Source organism: Musca domestica, unplaced genomic scaffold (genome assembly GCF_030504385.1).
Source record: "Musca domestica strain aabys unplaced genomic scaffold, Musca_domestica.polishedcontigs.V.1.1 6, whole genome shotgun sequence".
Classification (NCBI taxonomy): domain Eukaryota; kingdom Metazoa; phylum Arthropoda; class Insecta; order Diptera; family Muscidae; genus Musca; species Musca domestica.
Window position 1 is genome coordinate 6673310 of NW_026712363.1, and position 21002 is coordinate 6694311.

Sequence of the window (21002 nt, forward strand, 5' to 3'; positions counted from 1 at the left end):
CATATGGAGTAAGATCAATCCACAAGAGAGCCTACAGACCACACTACATCCAGAAAAATGCACCGTATAGTGCGGTTTTCACGGTGGTTGGCATCATCAGACCTTATTTCTTCAAAAATGAGGCCGGAGCTCGCGTTGCGGTCAATGGAGATCGTTACCGCGCCATGATCCATGATTTTTTGTTTACAAATTGGATGACATTGATCCGGTGGAAAGATATTGTTTCAACAGGATGGCGCTACGTGCCAAACGGCGAACGCAACCATCGACTTATTGAAATCAAAATTTGGCGATGAGTTGATTTCGAGAAGTGGAACTGTCAATTGGCCTCCAAGATCGTGCGATTTAAAACCTCTCGATTATTTCCTGTGGGGCTACATGAAGTCACTGGTTTATGCTGATAAACCAGCAACAATTGACGCATTGTTCGTGTTATTCGTGACATACGGCCAGCAGTGCTCGAAAAAGTGGCCAAAAATTGGACGTCCAGAATGTACTTCGTCAAGAATAGCCACGGTGCCCATATGCCAGAAATCATCTTCAAGTGTTAATGTCACGTATTGATCTTTCGAATAAAAAAAATTGATTAAAATTTAATTTTTTGTGTTATTTTTTACAATTTCAAGTTCTATCGGGCTTAAAAAAACACCCACTATATGAACTCAACTATAGTGTTATAAAAATAGTATGACAGCTATTATGAACTATTTATTGCCTATAAGTGCTAGTGCGTTATCCACTTATTTCCATCGTCAAATACATAGGGCCATTATCTATATATATAAATGTAAGTTGTGTTAGTTACTACGCTTATAACTCAAGAACCGCTGATCTGATTTTAACGATTCATACAAATTCTGAATTGTCTCTTTTCCGAAAAGGATAATATTCAAAAAAATCGCGTAAAAATGTGATATATTAACATTTTCATTTTGACTTCTGAAATGTACAATCGTAATGTTTTATTTTGTATGTTTTTTTTCTATTTTGACTTACTTTTTTCGAATGTACATTTGTAGTGTTTTTTATAATATTTTTTTTTCTTTTTGATTCGAATATTAATACCAATTTATTTTGACTCGATTTCTTGAGAACTGAAATAGAAGCCGGGTTACATTGAAGTGTGGTACCAAATTATGTGGTGGCGAAACGAAATAGATGTTATCGAAATAATTTAACGCGGTCACACCAAATTTAAGTCAAAATTTCTAAAAATCTTGAAAAAAGAGATCTCATTGAAAAAATTCTCAAATCGGGGAAAAAATTACATAAGGTATAACTAAAGAACGGCTTGACTGTATGAATTGTCAATGGAATGGTATCCAATAAAAATACTAATAAAAAATTTCTTTTTGGTGTGATTTTTTTCAATTTGACATACTATATTGAAGTGAACATTTTTTATTGCCTTGAAATCTGAATGAATAATATTTAAAATAAAATGAGTGGCAATAATCCGCCCAATGATAACTCAAAATGCAATTCATTGGAACTGCAGTCAGTGAAATACCGAATATAAAGGGTGCAAAATGGTAGAGCGAATTGGACATTTTGGAAAAAAGAAAGAAATTGTTCCTAAACTTTCAAGATGTCTTAAATCGCTTTTGCAGGTCATGATATATGACCCCCGGATAAGGGTACAACCCTATTTCAAGTATTGTTTACATTTTAACCAAATTTTTCTCACACTCATTTTAATTTAATAAGAAACCATCCTCGCAAAATATGATCATGTTTTGGTATAACCATCATATAATTTAAGCCATGTTCGGGGTCTTCGACATTTTTTTCATCTTTAGGCCTTTATATGGCATCTTTGTTTCTAAGGGTGTAAAAAACCTCTTCTCATAATATTTTCAATTTTCGGAGTAGAGTCCATCTTGGTCTTGACCACATTCATCAATTGATTTGGCTAAAAAATTGTATTTAGGCAACTCTGGGGTAGAGAATCGTCCCTCAGATAATTGTCCACATAGGCATTTATTCGAGTATAGTTCTCACATTAGTGTACCCACAAATCCGCTTTCCTAATCAATGTTTGGTCAGAAAAGAAAATTTGATATACTATTGAATTTGAAACTCCCAAGAGAATATTGATTGGGAACGTAGATGTGGGATTAACATCTACATGCCATAAACTCCGAAATATCAAATTGTGGCAGAAACATGAAAAAATCACGAATATTAATTTTTTTGTTCGTTATTGAATTATACTATGATGAAAAATATGGACTTTATGGGTTCTCCAACTCACAATTTATATGACAAAAATAAATTAATTAATATTTCACGGTAATGGATGTAAAAAAGCAATTATCTTTGACTATTTTGAAATCATTCCGCCCTCAATTATGAGGTGGACAAAACTAAATACCACGCAGCACGGTATTCTTAACATTGGAAATTCAATACCAAAAATTTAGCTGAGTTTTCACATGGGGCTATTATAGAAGTTCTATATCATACAGGTTTTTAACACTCAATTATAGCCTTAGGCTGAAAAATAAGATCAGGCTATTCAAAATATCTAAAACCGACGGTAGATTATTATCTATTATAATTTTTCCCATGAATGTTTATTTCTATTTAGAAATTACTATGGAGTTATTTTACTTATAATAAAAATTGTGCCGCTTTCATAATTCTATAATGCTTAAAAAAATATGCATTAAAGACTAAAAGTAAGGGCCGGCAACGCGGACCGGGCCAGCTAGTTATTTTATAAATGCTTCGAATTGTAAGTATTCGCTCCAAAATATACAATAATAGACTATTAAGTTCACATTTGTGGGGCCATATCAAAAACCTGGACATGTATTAAGAAATTTCTCCAATGTTTTAAGGTATCAAATCGCACCAAACTTATCAAAACTCATAAAATTGGTAGTTGCTAATATATATGGGTGTTAACGAGAATAGAGTCCAATCTCCCTCTTCGATTGTCAACTCTATTCTCTATTTGGGGATTAAAAAAGAAATAACCTGATTCTTTGGATGTACTTTCAATTCCCGTTTTATATATATATATATATATATATATATATATATATATATATATATATATATATATATATAATCCTTTGAAATATGGTAAAATCAGGTGGTACCCTTATTGACCTACATTGAAAACGTTCTTTATTTGTAAGGATCTTTAAACATTTGCTGTTAAAAATCAGCGAACAAGTTGAAGATTTTTTCAATTTGTTATTCTTCTTTTGTCAATTTTTTTCAATTTGTATTATCATATTGAATTCAGTGCATTTTTTGTGAAAAATATAAAGAATAATTTTTCACTATATACAATTTTTTCACCAAAAAAAATGAAATAAGTGCGAAATAGGATGTTAACTGACATCTACCTTTCAACTCCAGGGCCTACATCGTGGTTCAGCTGGAAGATGCGAACAAATTTAAACAAACAAAAATGAACGAAAAAGCCTAATGGGGATCGTTTAAAAGCGTGGACATACTTCTTTCATGTGACAATAATCCGTCCAATGAGAGCTCGAAATGCAAAATTCTTTGGGAGTACAATAGTAGAGCGAATGGGACTTTTAGTAAGAAAGGGATTTCTATCCTTCCAGAAATTCTTCCCAAACATTCAAGATACCTTAAATCGCTTTTTCAGCTCATGATATCGATTATAACTAACGAATAAAGGGTACAACCCGATTTAATATTTATATAACCATCGTATGATTTAAGCTATTTTGGGGTCTTGGCCACATTTTTCATATTTCGGCCCTTATTTGGCATCATTGTTTCTAAAGGGGTAGAGAACCTCTTCGCATACAATTCTAAATTTTTAGAGTAGGGCCCATTTTGGTCTTGCCCACATGCGTCAATTGATTTGTCAAAAAATTGTATTTATGCTACCCTGGGGTAGGGAACCATCATACAGATAATTGCCACAACGGAATTTATTTAAGTAAAGTCCCCACAATGGAGTATGCCCAAGTGCACTTTCACATCTAATGTGTGGTCAGAAAAGAAAATTTTGTATTCTATTGCATTTGTAACCCCCAAGAGAATATTGGTTGGGCTACGTTTTGGTATAACCCTCATATGAATGTATCCCTCATTTCAGCTATGACCGTGCTCTTGGCCACGTTTTTAAACTGATTTGGCCTTTATTTGGCATCTTGGCTTTTCTATTTCGAGGGTCTTGACCACATTTTCCAATCGATTTTGCTGTATTTAGGCTACTTTGTGAGTAGAGAACCATCTTACAGAAATATGTCTACATAAGTAAATGTTTTAGTACAATCCCCATATAGTCCCCAGGGCCGCCGAACTATAGTGATTTGTACCGATTGGTGGACAACAACACGGGCATTGTTGATTCGTCATTGAATTTTACTATGAACAAGAACATAGACTTCTTGGGGACTGGGTAATGGGTTAAAAGCGTAATTAACTTTGACTATTCAGAAATGTTTTTGCCCTCCTTCCATAGGTATTTATTTCTATTTAGTCGGATCAATATTTATGTTAAAGTTTGTTCACTGCTAGATTTTTCCAGCGGCTCAACCGCACTCAAAAGTATGTACAAAGTAGTTTGTACAATGGGTCTTTTAACAAACCCAAATTGTCAAATTAAAGATAATTCTGCAGAGAATTAATAATGGAACCTTGGCATTGCTAAATATCTGAAGTTGCTTCTATATGGGAAAAATAATTGTCGTGCACTCACTATTTTCTGTTGTTAGAATTTATAACCTTTTAGACACTGTCAATATATGCCAATTTCAATACAAAACTGTGATCTCTTTCTTGATGTCAAGGGATGGACGAACAGAAGGGAAAAATAAAATCTACTAAGATTTGTTGCTGGTAACGAATATTTACAGGGTGAGATAAAAAAACTGTATTAAAGTTAAACGTCATAAATCTTACATTTTTGAGTTTTGCCTTATTAAGGCGAAGATCATATGTTTTATGATTTAAGTGTTTGTTTTCTCTTTCGAGACGAGCTTAATGATCTGAAATTTGCAGTGAAAAGGAAAGCCAGATAGACACTATCACACACTCACCACTATGCGACGCGTTTCGCCGTTGGTTAAGCGGCTCATCAGGCATATTTGATGTGGATGATGGCTTACAAGGGCCGTTTTCTGGAAAGTAGTATATATTTCGAACTTATTGCAAATTAGCATATGCGAATTATACACTAGAAACTCTCCAGGTTCGACTCAAGTTCTATTGGCAGATCTTTTTCACAGCAACGTTTTGTGATTACATTTTATTGAATGAAAGCAAAAAATGTCGGAAATAGCATCAAACTTTAGAATAAGTTTAGATTTGTTCGAATTTGCCACTTTTGACACGAATTATGGCCTTCAAACGGCCAATGAAACAATCACACGCTATCCGAATATTGCTCTGCGGTACTTTTGCCCATTCCCGGCGAAGCCATTGCTTGAGGTGATCGACACTTTGGTATTTTTTAGTGTCAACCTTGCTTTCCAAAATACTCCAGACACAATAGTCCAACGGATTGGTATCCAAAGATTTTGGTGGCCATTGTGCGCTGGAAATGATGCGAAGAACCTCATTTTTTAACTATTCTTGTGTGGTGCGTGCTGAGTGCGATGGTGCTGAGTACTGTTGGAATGTCCAAGGTCTGCGGCCAAAATGTTTGCGTGACCAAGGCCCTCCAGAATATTTTCGCGATAATATTCGGCATTTATTCTAATGCCATGGTCGATTACCATCGGCTTTTATGGCGGCCTACACCATCACCATGGCCGACTCTTGAGTTCTGGTGGCCAACCGAAGGTGCACATTTTCTTTGGCAAACAAACATGATCATTTGTTTGTTTACAAACTGCTGAACAACGAATGTTTTTTCATCGGAGAAAACCAAATTCGGCAGTTCACCACTTCGGCCAAGCGAAGCAACTCTTTAGCTCTTTTGAGTCCATTTTGTTTCAGTTGCTATATAAGTTCTTGCACTATTTGGAATTTCAATGGCTTTACCCCGAGCTCATTTTTCAACATTTGGCGAATGGAATATTGCGAGATATTCAGCTCACGAGCCATTTTTCGGCCACTGCGACGCGGGTTCTGATCAAGTAATTTCTTTACTTTTCGAAAGATTCCTGCCGTACTGTTTTCTTCCGTCCACTTTCTTGAAGTCGGGCTACGCTACCAGTATCACGGTAACGAGCGATGGTACGAAACACAAACGATTTATTCACATTTAAATGCTGGAGTGCTCTAACGATAGCTACTTGTGGTTTTCCAGCAAAATATAAAGAAATCACACTATCACGCTTGAATTCCATTACTAATAACTTTTTTCTGGAAATAGTCACCAAAATGCTTTTGTACGCTTGTAAACAATATAATGAGCTGTCACTGGAGTAATTTTAACAGCTGTGGCCTAGAAATGACAACAGTTTTACTCTACGGGATGTTGAACATTGCACACTTTAAGGTGTTGCAAACAGAATGAAAAATTTAATATACCATCCAACTTATAAAATAATTGCTGGCCATTTTGAATTGTTGGCTGAGTAGTTCTTCATACATATTGAATATCAACAGACTGAACATCTGTACATTGGGAAATACTACATCACTTTACAATTGACATTCTTGTGAACCTCAATTAACTTCTTCTATCACCGTTAGAATTTAATATTTGGAAATGGTTTATATTCATTTTCCAAGAGGCTTAATCCCATCAGATTTAATTAACTAAATGTGTTTTAAAATATGAATGTAAAACCGAAATATTCACATCTTTTAAAAGTAAACATTACATCAAATTGAAAATATAGCATTAGCTTGGAGCATTCAAGCGGCACGTGCACACCCATATCAACAGCGTAGCAGATGATTAGGGCATCCTTTAATTCTTCGAAACGTGTAGCCTCATCGAGTTTATCTTGTTTTGTAGTGGCGTCTGTAAACGATTTTATATAATCAAAGTAATGACGATTGTATGGCATATCGTAAAATGATATCGCTAAAATCCAAACACACAATAAATGGTAAAAACAAATTATCTTTCCAGTTGTTACAAAGGAAAATAATGCTCTGATTGGAGAGTATTGGTTTTCTTTCATAGAACATTTTAGCCATAGAGGTGTTTGTAGCATGCATGGGTTAAAACGATTACAATTTTCCTGTAGATAATTTCAGATGAATCATATGGCCTGGCACGCATAGTTCACCAGCCTTATTGCTCGTCGTTGGGGTGGGATCTTGCCTAAATTCATCAAGAAATCATGCCAACTACCAGTCTATTTAATTATAATGCGTGCATAAATGATATAAAGAAGTACAAGAAGGAAAGAGATATATGAAGAAGGATATCTATAGTCCAAAGCAAAATATCGAAAAGAGGAGTCTATTTCCTTCATAATTTGATAATGCCATGCTTAGCTGTAGATGCATGGTTAGCCCTCCCATCCTGTTTGCCATGAAAATCCAAAAAACAAAAATAAATTGTTTAACACATATGGCAAACCCATATTTGTTTACCCTATGTTACTTTTCTGACCCCTGTTTCAAATTAAACATAGAACATTCGTTTAGCACATGGTTAACAATACCAAAAATTTATTGAAAATAAAATTCATTATAACTACTCAAAAAGAAACAATTCAGATAAATATTGAAAATCCTAAATTTATAAAGATTTTAAAATTCAATATTTTTGAAACTATCATATTTATCACCGATATCAAATACTTGACCAATTACTAATAATTTCCACAAAAAAATCAGAAAAAGCTAAAAATAGCTAAATAATTACGTATCAAATTATACTAAATGTATATCTATAAAATTATATTATTGAAAAACATAAGTTAAAATTTTTAAATTTTTCAAAAAAAATAGAATTTCAAAATTCAGAAACAAAATTCGGGCTTGAACGTTAGATGTTACATTGAAAAAAAAGAATCTTTAATCAGTTCTGTATATGTTTGTGTGTTTCTGTTTCCTTCATGTGAACAGCTGTTAAGTACATTGACCTTTTACAGCCATCATCAACACAAGCACAAATTATTGCAATCGGAGATTTTTTTATATTTTCATTTCAAGTTAAATTATTTAAAGATCATTCCCCAAAAATAAATTCATATGTAAAGCAAATGGGTTTCAATAAATATACAATGTTGGATTTGTTATTGAAAGCAAAACAAAATAAAATTAATTTAAAATAAGAAAGAAAATCATTAGCAAAGAATACATTAAAGCAGTGCTTTTCAAACTATGTTCTCTCAACAACATAGTTAACAGCGCCAATTGTTCGCAACAGCGAGCTGCCTGTTAACCCAATACTTAACATTAACACATCCAACACTTGTACATTTTTTTGCATAGCGAGTAAAATTCAAACAACCATCAACATCCGTATCCTTTAGAAATATTTTAATTGCAAAACAAGTAATTTTAAAGCCATTTAAAAAGTTTTATGATCATTTTATAATATCAGCAAAATATTTGCAAATTTAAAAATATCAATGCAAATATTTTGTGGAACGTGAGAGCAATAACGGTTCACCCGCTTACTCTCTGTACAATAGATCGATTGGTTGGTTGATGGTGGTTTGATGGAAGTTAAAGAGAGTTAACTTACTTTGAATATGTCGGAGCTCCCACGTTGAAAGGCCTTCCAGAATGGGTTGGTTGATATTTACAACAGCAAACTTCAGCAAATTAACCAATTTAACAGTCGTTGGATCTGTTCTCTCTTCTCAAACAAAACACTTATCATATGAACTTTTAACAGAGAATGATCTTCACTTTGATCTGTACTTTTCTTATTTTGTTCTCTGGCCTTCAATTTGGTTAACCACACAAACACTCACTTTCGTTTCAATGCCGAATGTTTCTGATTTTTTTTACATTTTTTCTTTCTTTTTTTTTAGAAAACTAATGCAACCAATAAAAAATATATGGGTATTAAAAATAATTTTGATAGGATAAACTACCAATATAGCGTAATATTTAAACTTTTGGTTTTTTTTTCTTCACTTGGTATACCCGCACTCAAATATTAATGATTATAAGATTTCCAAAAAAACTACCGATCGCTTTAAAGCCTACGAAACCACTAAACACTGAAAGTTGTTGAAGAAGTTTGGCAGACATAACAGCTTGTGGACGGCATCGGTGTATCAAGGCAGGGAAATGAGGGGGAATCCTTAAACCAAAGAGGAATAACAAAATTAAAACTATGGCAAAAGAGAGACATCTCCTATAGAGGATCTTACCAAGTGAAAACAACGACATGGAGCATATATGGTACTGCTGCCAAGTAAAAAAAACAGGAACTCCAAAGAATCCAATAAAAAGATGTATCTGGGCCACCAGTTAAGTTTCAGTATTGCAAGTTTTTTTTAGAGTTCCTTGCTCCGGCAAGAATTTATTCCAACAATCGTGGAAACAGGCAAAAGAAAATTATTTCACCAACAATTACAACCACGCTTGAAAACTGGCTGGCTGTTTTACAAACAATTAGGAAAACTTCAAAGTTTTTTTTTTTTTTTTGATTAAAAATTTTTGGTTATGACTTGCAAAAATGCAAAAAAATAAACTTTTCTTTTCAAACTTTCAAATAACTTTGCAGGTGAACAGCTTCGAGGTTAAGATAAAATGATCAAAATGTCTCCTCAGTTACCCCCTTTTGTATCCTCGGCTAAAACCAATCAAAAACGGCTGAATAACCAATACTATCTTAAATTTCCAAAAACAATTATGGCGACTTTTCTAGCACAAAGACATGGTAAAAGCACTCAGTTGAGGTGTTGTGCATGTACAAATGTATGAAATAAGAACATACCAAAAAAAAAAGGTTAAAGAAAGTTTCACCACTATCATCAAAAAAAATTATAGCATTTCCCCTTATGGCATATTATAGCATTCAGAAGTGAAGGTGAACTTCAATCTGCTATAATTTGTTGAAATTAAATTTTATGTTTCAAAATGAATTTAATTACCATTAAGAAAATAAAAAAAATTAAAAAGACAAAAAAAAAAATAATAATAATGTCGGGGCTGGGATTTGAACCTGGTTCTCCCGGTCCATAGGCAGAAGCTCTTCCACTGAGCTATAACACATCTCGAAGTCGGTTCAGCTAAGTAAGATCAACATGCGATCGCGAACAGCATTATAGATTTAATGGAATGCATTAAGGGAAAAATGGCATTACATCAATGTAATGAACCAATAGAAACGTAACAAAGCAAACAAACAAAACAAAAAAAAACTATAGACTAGAATCTCACAACAACGAGATCAAACGGTTGAAGAGGCGATCATGTGGATCGAAAAGTACGATCTAGTAATTATGTGTAGTGATATGTAACTAAATGTTAATTAACATTGCGTTACACTGCAATGCTTCACCAGAGCTGTCCAATCCCTAGTTGTGAGGGTGCCAAAGAAAACATTAATATTTTTCAACTGAAAATCTATATGCGCCACTACAAATACCCCCCGCTAAAATCAGACTTGTGGGATTAAAATGGACAACAAGGATGATCCCGCATGTAGATTTTCACTACTGTCTCAAATCTTTCGCATGATATGTACCAAGTAATTTACCTTGAAGGTCCTCCAGTTCATAATAGCTATTACCAAGCTTCCGACGAACTCTGCTTTTAATAAATGTTGGCGCTAGTTTCGCATTATACCCTTTCTCAAAATTACTTTGACTGAAGTTTCGCCTATATCTCTTGGCCAACCTCATAGGAGACTTGTCGTGATCTTAGATTATAATGTTTTTCATTACGTTGTTGTTGTTTTTGCATTACCCTTACCGCTTTTGACCTAACGATGTCGAATGTGTCTGATCTATTGAAATTGATTGATCTATCTTCTAAAAGGTTCAAGTTCCTCAATATTTGGTAAGTGGAACCGTTTGTGACCATATGTTGGCCAAACGCCATAAAGTAAGGAGAAGTTCCTATTGCACTATGGACAGTTGAACGTAAAGCGCAAGCTATGTGACTTAGCTTTTCGTCCCAATCTTTTTGGTCTGGTTTTACATAAGCCTTGATTGCTGAAATGACCGATCTGTTAACTCTTTCAGATGCATTCGCCTGTGGCGAGTGCACTGCAGTATAAATATGTCTAATTTTGTAGGAATTCAAGAGATCGTTAAACTTTTTTGCTTTAAATTGTGTCCCATTATCTGAGATGACACATTCTGGTACCCCGAAAATGTGGAATAACTCTTCTTCCATGTATTTGATTACAACATCAGCCGTGAATTTTTTTACTGGTCGGAGAAATGAAAATTTAGAAAAATGATCTAAAACTATAAAAATCCCTATATTTCCTGACCTGGACCTCGGGTAGGGTCCAATAAAGTCCACATACAGACGCTGGAAAAATCTCTGTGTTATACCTGTATCGCCAATAGGTGGTCTCATGATAACGTTTGGATGTTTGGTACTTTTACATACTTCACACGAGTTAATGTAATTTTTAACATCGCAAACTAGATTTGGCCAGTAATAATATCTACGAAGTCTTTCTAATGTTTTGTTAATACCACTGTGAGAAGACAATGGATCATCGTGATGTTTTTGAAGAAGTTCTGGTACCATTGCTTTAGGGATCCATAACTTCCATGACATATCGTCAGTAACCTGTTCTCCTACAGAATGCTCTGTTCTTCTATAGAGATAACCATCTATAATCTTTAAATCTGGAGTCGAATCTAAATTTCTCTCAACCTTCTTCAAAAGATCCTTGTATTCGTCCGAAGAAAAATGACTGGACGCTAAATCCACGAATACTCCACGTTCATTATCAATGCCAGATAAACAGCAGATCCCCGACAAATCATCCGTGTTGGTACGCGAGAGCGCATCAGGAACTATGTTTTGAGACCCCTTTCTATGCTCTATTTTGAACCTGTATCCCTGAAGTTTTAAAGCCCACCTTGCCAGCCGTGAACTTAAGTCGGTTTGGGACATGAGCCATTTAAGAGAAGCGTGGTCTGTTATCACCGTAAACTCATGTCCCTCGACATAAGCCCTAAATTTTTTAATGCATAGCATTGCTGCCAAGCACTCTTGTTCGGTGACACTATAGTTGCGTTGGGCTTGGTTTAGTTTCTTCGACATAAATGCGATTGGAAACTCATCACCCTCCGCATTCTTTTGCACCAAAACTCCTCCTATTCCTGTTTTGCTTGCATCACAGTGTATGAAGAACGGCTGTGAGAAGTCAGGACTGTGCAAAACAGGGGCTGTGCAAAGAATGGACTTTAATTTTTCAAAGGATAACTGGGCTTCATTGGTCCAAATAAACCTTCTATTAGTTTTTAACAAGTCGGTTAAGGGACTCGAAATCGCAGCATAGTTCCTAATGAACTTTCGGTACCAACCTGACATTCCCAGAAATCGACGCACCTGTTTGACAGATCTGGGCTTAGGAAATTCCATGATAGCCGAAATTTTGTCAGGATCCGTTCGAATGGTGCCATTACCGATTACATGACCCAAATACCGAACTTCGCTCATACAAAATTTACTTTTTCCCACGTTAATCGTTAACCCTGCCTGTCGAAGGCACTTAGCCAATTCCCTGAGCACTTCGATATGCCTCTCAAAGTTAGGAGATACCACCAGAAGATCGTCCAGGTAGACCAACACTTCAGTTCTGAGAGACGCTGGTACTACTCTATCCATCAACCTACACATCGTTTGAGGGGCGTTGCATAAGCCGAATGGCATAACCTTAAAATGGTAGAGTGGTCTCCCAGGAACCGTGAAGGCAGTCTTACCTTTCGACGAATCATCAAGAGGTATCTGCCAAAAAGCGTCTTTAAGGTCAATGCTCGATATGTACTCTGCCTTAGGCAGACGGCTCAAAATTCCTTCGATGTGAGGAAGCGGATAAGCGTCCCCTTCTGTTACGGAATTAAGTTTTCTGCTATCTAAGCATAGGCGATTCTTCCCTGGTTTCCTATGTAGAACAATGGGAGAAGACCACGCACTGGATGATTCTTCTATAACCCCCATAGCTAGCATTCTATCAAGCTCTTCATAGATTAATTTCTCAATTGCCGGAGAGACAGGGAAATGCCTTTGTTTGATTGGTGTTGCGTCACCTGTATTTATTGTGTGGCATATTAGGTTGGTTTTTCCCAGGCCCTCTTTCGCAAATGATGGAAATATATCTATGACGCTTTGTAGTTGAAATTTTTGTTCTAATGTCAGATTTTTCTGATCTAAGAGATTATCGATGTTAAAGGACATTCCAAGGCTCGAAACATTATTTATTAAGGACAATGGAAGAAGATTGTATAACCTCCAAAAATCTATACCCAATATTAAATTCTGAGATAAGCTAGGAACAATATAAATCGTCATAGGCAGACTTTTCTCTCTAAAAACTATTTCGGTTGTGAAAACTCCAACTATGTTTTGAGGCTTACCATCAGCCGTATTAACCTTGGTATTTAATTTTTTGTATGGTGTTTGAGAGGACAGAAAGTCGATAGCAGCTTGAGAACCCAAACAGGTCACAGAAGCTCCAGTATCTAACAACCCCATCATACTCTTGCCTAATAGACGAACCTCAGCATATGGTCTAACATCTCCTGGCCGCTCTAATATAGAGATATTAAAATTCTTCCTGAATAATTTAACATTTTTCCAAAAATTTCGCATTCTCGCATTAGACCGAGTAATTTTAGGTTCTTCACTGAAGATACGTTCTCTGATTTTATTATAATTACTTAACCTGACATGAAAAGGAATAATCGGTCTAGGACCTATCTGAGAAGAAGAAGAACTCCGAGATAAAATTGTAACATGATTTGGGTCTTGGTTTGACACACTCAAAGGTTCTTTGTGTATCACTTCCTGAAATGATTGATTTTTAATGGTATCTGGACAAAAAGTGGAATAAAGAATATTTTTCACATCGTCTGCGAGGACTGCTGACATGTTGTCGGTTTGTGTGCACTTTTCAGTGCAGGAATACGCAAGTTTTTTGAATTGTTGCATTTTCTACAGTTGGGCTTATATACTTGTGGCGTACCACAACCATAACAAAATATTGTTCGATCAGCTAAGCACTCCTGGTATCTGTGGCCAGATTTTCTACAGTTCCAACATACCAATGAAACTTCAGATAATTCTTCGAATTCCAGCAACTCTGGATCTGTACCATCATTGTAATCCAATTCAGTAACTCTGCTTGCAAACTTATTTTGTCTATTGCCACCAAAACCTTGTTTTCGACTGATATCTTGCATGAAAAATTCCCGTCTACGACAAATTTCCCGAAGCTGACCAACAGAATTTATGGACATATTCAAAATCTCGTGCTGTATATCTGGTTGCAAATTACGGCGCAAGATTTCTACCAGGGTTTTATCATCTAACGGTTTATCTAACCTATCGACTAAATCAATAACCGAATCATAAAAGGTGTCAAATGGTTCGTTTGGCTTTTGCTTTCTATCTCTAATCAATTCTCTAAAGTCGATATCTGTTCTAGAATCTCGGTATTGCTGGCGTAAAGCTTTACAAAGATCTCTCCAAATGACAACTGGTACCGTGCGATGAAACCTCCAATACCAGTCACTTGCCTTTCCTTCAAACAACGAACTGGCACTACGACATAAAATATCAAAATCGCCGTTGAGCGTCTGCTTTGTAAGGGCTTCAACACGATAAATAAAGTTATCGACGGGTAAACTAGTAGAACTGCCATTAAACTTGATTTTCCAGTTAGTGATAATCTGGCTAACTTTATCAGGTCTTGAGGACAAATCACGACTAGAGGTAGGAAAGCTTAAACGAGACCTATTCAAATTTACCTCGTTATTAGCTTGGCCAAATCCACCATTGATAACATTGTTAACATTGTTGGAAGGCAATCCCAAAAGTTGCTCCAAGGTTCTCTGTTCAACCTCACAAACATTTTGTATGCCTTGATTATTCCTAATCTCCACAGGAGAGGAAGCATTATAAATTTGAGGGACAGAGTTGATATTTAAACGAGCCAGACTCGCTTCAACACTTTTTTCTACTAAAGAAGAAATCTGACTTGAAATACTTTCAATTATTGTTGCCTGTTGACTACTCATGAGTGAAGCTACCATTTCTCTGACGGCATCTAAATTTAAATTTGCCTGAGAGGTTGATGTTCCCGCTGAAGGATTCGAGGTAGAAGCTATATCCTGTTGAGGAATTTCTTCTGTCCTGCTTGCATCAAAATTCCTGGCTTTAGATGATGATCTTGTTGTAATTGTGGAAGTTGATTTCTGAGAAGCTGAAGAATTGGACGATTTAATATCCTTAATAATTTTAACACCACAAACCGGGCAATCCGAATGAGTTTTTATGTAACTGTTAATGCATATCTTATGAAACGAATGTCTGCATATGGTTTCAGACAAAACTGAGGGACTCTGAATCGCAGAACTGCATATTTTACATATTAGACAATTATCCACTACGACTGGACCACCAGAAGCCATATCATCAGAACTCCTTTCAAGAGGCATTATTAACAAAAAATCTCAAAATCAAAAGGACAACAAGTGAATGGTAACAAATGAAGAAATATCCTAAATTTAATAATTAAATTATTAAGCAAAATGAAAAGTACTAAATAGGAAAATAATTATTTTTTTACAAGTTTAATTTGTTCAGGAGATCAGAAATTACATAGGGCAATGAATAAAAAAATAAATAATCAAAATTTGAGGAAATAGCAGAAAAGAGAAAGAGGCAAGAAAGATATAGAAATAGAAAGGACTATAGACTTTCATTTTCGATGGTTAAAAACATAATCTTTAACGTTTTTAAATTCCAAGTCGCAAAAATTGATAGAAGTAGAAGCTTCTTATAAGGCCTTAGAATTGAAGTCAGAATTAGACCAACCTCCAAAATCTGCATTCATTCAAACCTAATACCAGAAAGAACCTTCTACAAAGAATATAAAGAGAACAAGTCAACAGAACTTCTGGTTATAAACTTAAGCACAACTGCATATCAAATTTATAAATTCCAAAGAAAGTTTGTTAACAAGACGTATGAAAAATGAAGAAGGGAAATGAAAGGATTAAAAGAAGAAAGGACCTGAGTGATAAAACTATGATATAAACTATATCAAGTCGTTTTGTGTCTAAAAATCTAAAATATACTCATCACTCGGGCCCCACGTTGGGCGCCAAAATAACTGTAGCATGCATGGGTTAAAACGATTACAATTTTCCTGTAGATAATTTCAGATGAATCATATGGCCTGGCACGCATAGTTCACCAGCCTTATTGCTCGTCGTTGGGGTGGGATCTTGCCTAAATTCATCAAGAAATCATGCCAACTACCAGTCTATTTAATTATAATGCGTGCATAAATGATATAAAGAAGTACAAGAAGGAAAGAGATATATGAAGAAGGATATCTATAGTCCAAAGCAAAATATCGAAAAGAGGAGTCTATTTCCTTCATAATTTGATAATGCCATGCTTAGCTGTAGATGCATGGTTAGCCCTCCCATCCTGTTTGCCATGAAAATCCAAAAAACAAAAATAAATTGTTTAACACATATGGCAAACCCATATTTGTTTACCCTATGTTACTTTTCTGACCCCTGTTTCAAATTAAACATAGAACATTCGTTTAGCACATGGTTAACAATACCAAAAATTTATTGAAAATAAAATTCATTATAACTACTCAAAAAGAAACAATTCAGATAAATATTGAAAATCCTAAATTTATAAAGATTTTAAAATTCAATATTTTTGAAACTATCATATTTATCACCGATATCAAATACTTGACCAATTACTAATAATTTCCACAAAAAAATCAGAAAAAACTAAAAATAGCTAAATAATTACGTATCAAATTATACTAAATGTATATCTATAAAATTATATTATTGAAAAACATAAGTTAAAATTTTTAAATTTTTCAAAAAAAATAGAATTTCAAAATTCAGAAACAAAATTCGGGCTTGAACGTTAGATGTTACATTGAAAAAAAAGAATCTTTAATCAGTTCTGTATATGTTTGTGTGTTTCTGTTTCCTTCATGTGAACAGCTGTTAAGTACATTGACCTTTTACAGCCATCATCAACACAAGCACAAATTATTGCAATCGGAGATTTTTTTATATTTTCATTTCAAGTTAAATTATTTAAAGATCATTCCCCAAAAATAAATTCATATGTAAAGCAAATGGGTTTCAATAAATATACAATGTTGGATTTGTTATTGAAAGCAAAACAAAATAAAATTAATTTAAAATAAGAAAGAAAATCATTAGCAAAGAATACATTAAAGCAGTGCTTTTCAAACTATGTTCTCTCAACAACATAGTTAACAGCGCCAATTGTTCGCAACAGCGAGCTGCCTGTTAACCCAATACTTAACATTAACACATCCAACACTTGTACATTTTTTTGCATAGCGAGTAAAATTCAAACAACCATCAACATCCGTATCCTTTAGAAATATTTTAATTGCAAAACAAGTAATTTTAAAGCCATTTAAAAAGTTTTATGATCATTTTATAATATCAGCAAAATATTTGCAAATTTAAAAATATCAATGCAAATATTTTGTGGAACGTGAGAGCAATAACGGTTCACCCGCTTACTCTCTGTACAATAGATCGATTGGTTGGTTGATGGTGGTTTGATGGAAGTTAAAGAGAGTTAACTTACTTTGAATATGTCGGAGCTCCCACGTTGAAAGGCCTTCCAGAATGGGTTGGTTGATATTTACAACAGCAAACTTCAGCAAATTAACCAATTTAACAGTCGTTGGATCTGTTCTCTCTTCTCAAACAAAACACTTATCATATGAACTTTTAACAGAGAATGATCTTCACTTTGATCTGTACTTTTCTTATTTTGTTCTCTGGCCTTCAATTTGGTTAACCACACAAACACTCACTTTCGTTTCAATGCCGAATGTTTCTGATTTTTTTTACATTTTTTCTTTCTTTTTTTTTAGAAAACTAATGCAACCAATAAAAATATATGGGTATTAAAAATAATTTTGATAGGATAAACTACCAATATAGCGTAATATTTAAACTTTTGGTTTTTTTTTCTTCACTTGGTATACCCGCACTCAAATATTAATGATTATAAGATTTCCAAAAAAACTACCGATCGCTTTAAAGCCTACGAAACCACTAAACACTGAAAGTTGTTGAAGAAGTTTGGCAGACATAACAGCTTGTGGACGGCATCGGTGTATCAAGGCAGGGAAATGAGGGGGAATCCTTAAACCAAAGAGGAATAACAAAATTAAAACTATGGCAAAAGAGAGACATCTCCTATAGAGGATCTTACCAAGTGAAAACAACGACATGGAGCATATATGGTACTGCTGCCAAGTAAAAAAAACAGGAACTCCAAAGAATCCAATAAAAAGATGTATCTGGGCCACCAGTTAAGTTTCAGTATTGCAAGTTTTTTTTAGAGTTCCTTGCTCCGGCAAGAATTTATTCCAACAATCGTGGAAACAGGCAAAAGAAAATTATTTCACCAACAATTACAACCACGCTTGAAAACTGGCTGGCTGTTTTACAAACAATTAGGAAAACTTCAAAGTTTTTTTTTTTTTTTTGATTAAAAATTTTTGGTTATGACTTGCAAAAATGCAAAAAAATAAACTTTTCTTTTCAAACTTTCAAATAACTTTGCAGGTGAACAGCTTCGAGGTTAAGATAAAATGATCAAAATGTCTCCTCAGTTACCCCCTTTTGTATCCTCGGCTAAAACCAATCAAAAACGGCTGAATAACCAATACTATCTTAAATTTCCAAAAACAATTATGGCGACTTTTCTAGCACAAAGACATGGTAAAAGCACTCAGTTGAGGTGTTGTGCATGTACAAATGTATGAAATAAGAACATACCAAAAAAAAAAAGGTTAAAGAAAGTTTCACCACTATCATCAAAAAAAATTATAGCATTTCCCCTTATGGCATATTATAGCATTCAGAAGTGAAGGTGAACTTCAATCTGCTATAATTTGTTGAAATTAAATTTTATGTTTCAAAATGAATTTAATTACCATTAAGAAAATAAAAAAAATTAAAAAGACAAAAAAAAAAATAATAATAATGTCGGGGCTGGGATTTGAACCTGGTTCTCCCGGTCCATAGGCAGAAGCTCTTCCACTGAGCTATAACACATCTCGAAGTCGGTTCAGCTAAGTAAGATCAACATGCGATCGCGAACAGCATTATAGATTTAATGGAATGCATTAAGGGAAAAATGGCATTACATCAATGTAATGAACCAATAGAAACGTAACAAAGCAAACAAACAAAACAAAAAAAAACTATAGACTAGAATCTCACAACAACGAGATCAAACGGTTGAAGAGGCGATCATGTGGATCGAAAAGTACGATCTAGTAATTATGTGTAGTGATATGTAACTAAATGTTAATTAACATTGCGTTACACTGCAATGCTTCACCAGAGCTGTCCAATCCCTAGTTGTGAGGGTGCCAAAGAAAACATTAATATTTTTCAACTGAAAATCTATATGCGCCACTACATGTTAACCAACAACATACATATATTTGTAATATTGATATCAATGGTATTACAAATACCAAGAACAATTAAAATAAGGATATTATACATTGAACTTTATATATATATATATATATATATATATATATATATATATATATATATATATATATATATATATATATATATATATATATATATATATATATATATATTCATTACCATGTACAGATTCAAATCGATTGGTAGTTTGACAAGTTGTATATTTGTATAGTCTAGAGTTCCGTTTGACCGAATCGAAAAAAAAAATTGGATTTCCAATCCTAATATTTGTGCCAAACTTAGGTCGGATAAGAAAATCGGCAACATCGGGCATATTTCATTAGAGATAATCTTAAAGTATGAATTACTATTTATTTAAAAATCAGAATAATTTCTGCTATGTATGTCCCTGATGGAGGAGAAATTCAATAAAAAACAAGTAAGCAAAGGCTATAGACGTGCGTACCCTATATAGACGTGCGTACCCTACAACACTACAATATGTTAGAAGCCCCCATATGTTCAAATCCATTTTGGAAGATTTCGCTTTCGAAATTATGACACGGAGCACTGCCCAGATATTACTCTTACAGTTTTGACCAAGGACATTTGTCCAATATTTACGCTCTCCGTCGTGCTGTTAGTTGTTGTGGTCCATTTTACAGTTAAATATAATCCAATGCCCATCCAAAATATTAGAATTCTTCCCTGTGCTTAACTCTCTTCTCATGCAAAATCCCGTGTCGATTGGTTTAAAATGTCTGATCAGGAAAATTTTTCTGTTTTTGGTTTATTTGAACCCCTTTACGATATTTGGCTATATTCGCCAACGAAATCAGCATAAACAAGTAAAAAAGCTGCTAAGTTCGGCCGGGTCGAACTTTTATTACCATCCACCATTTCGAAGGAAATTGAAAATTTTCAAAAAAGTTCCGAAAACTACCACTTAAATGAAAACCGTTATATGGGGACTATACGAAGACGTGGACCTGCATACGAATTTTTTTTGTCATAGGCTGTAGTGCCCATTGCGAACTTCAAATACGAAATTTTAAATAATTCCGGTAAATAATGTCACTGGGTGATACCGTTATATGGGTGTTACCGCTATATGGGGGGGTTTTATCTACTGGTAAACTATGCATGTATGCAAAATGTTAGCCTTCTATCTCAATACGCTGGAAGGATAGCGTGAATATAACAGACAGACTGATAGACAGACAGACGGACATCGCTAGCTCTTAGAATTTTACGCTGATCCAGAATATATATACTTTGTAGGATCTATTATGAATATTTCGAAGAGTTTCAAACGGGATGACAAAGTTAATATACCCTCCATATAATGGTGGAGGGTATAAAAAGCCAGAAGTTCGCCATTTGTGCGGTTCTTGAGTTATAAGCGTAATCTCAGTCTTTAATACATAGTTTTTAAAGCATAATAATTAACAAATCTGGTATATA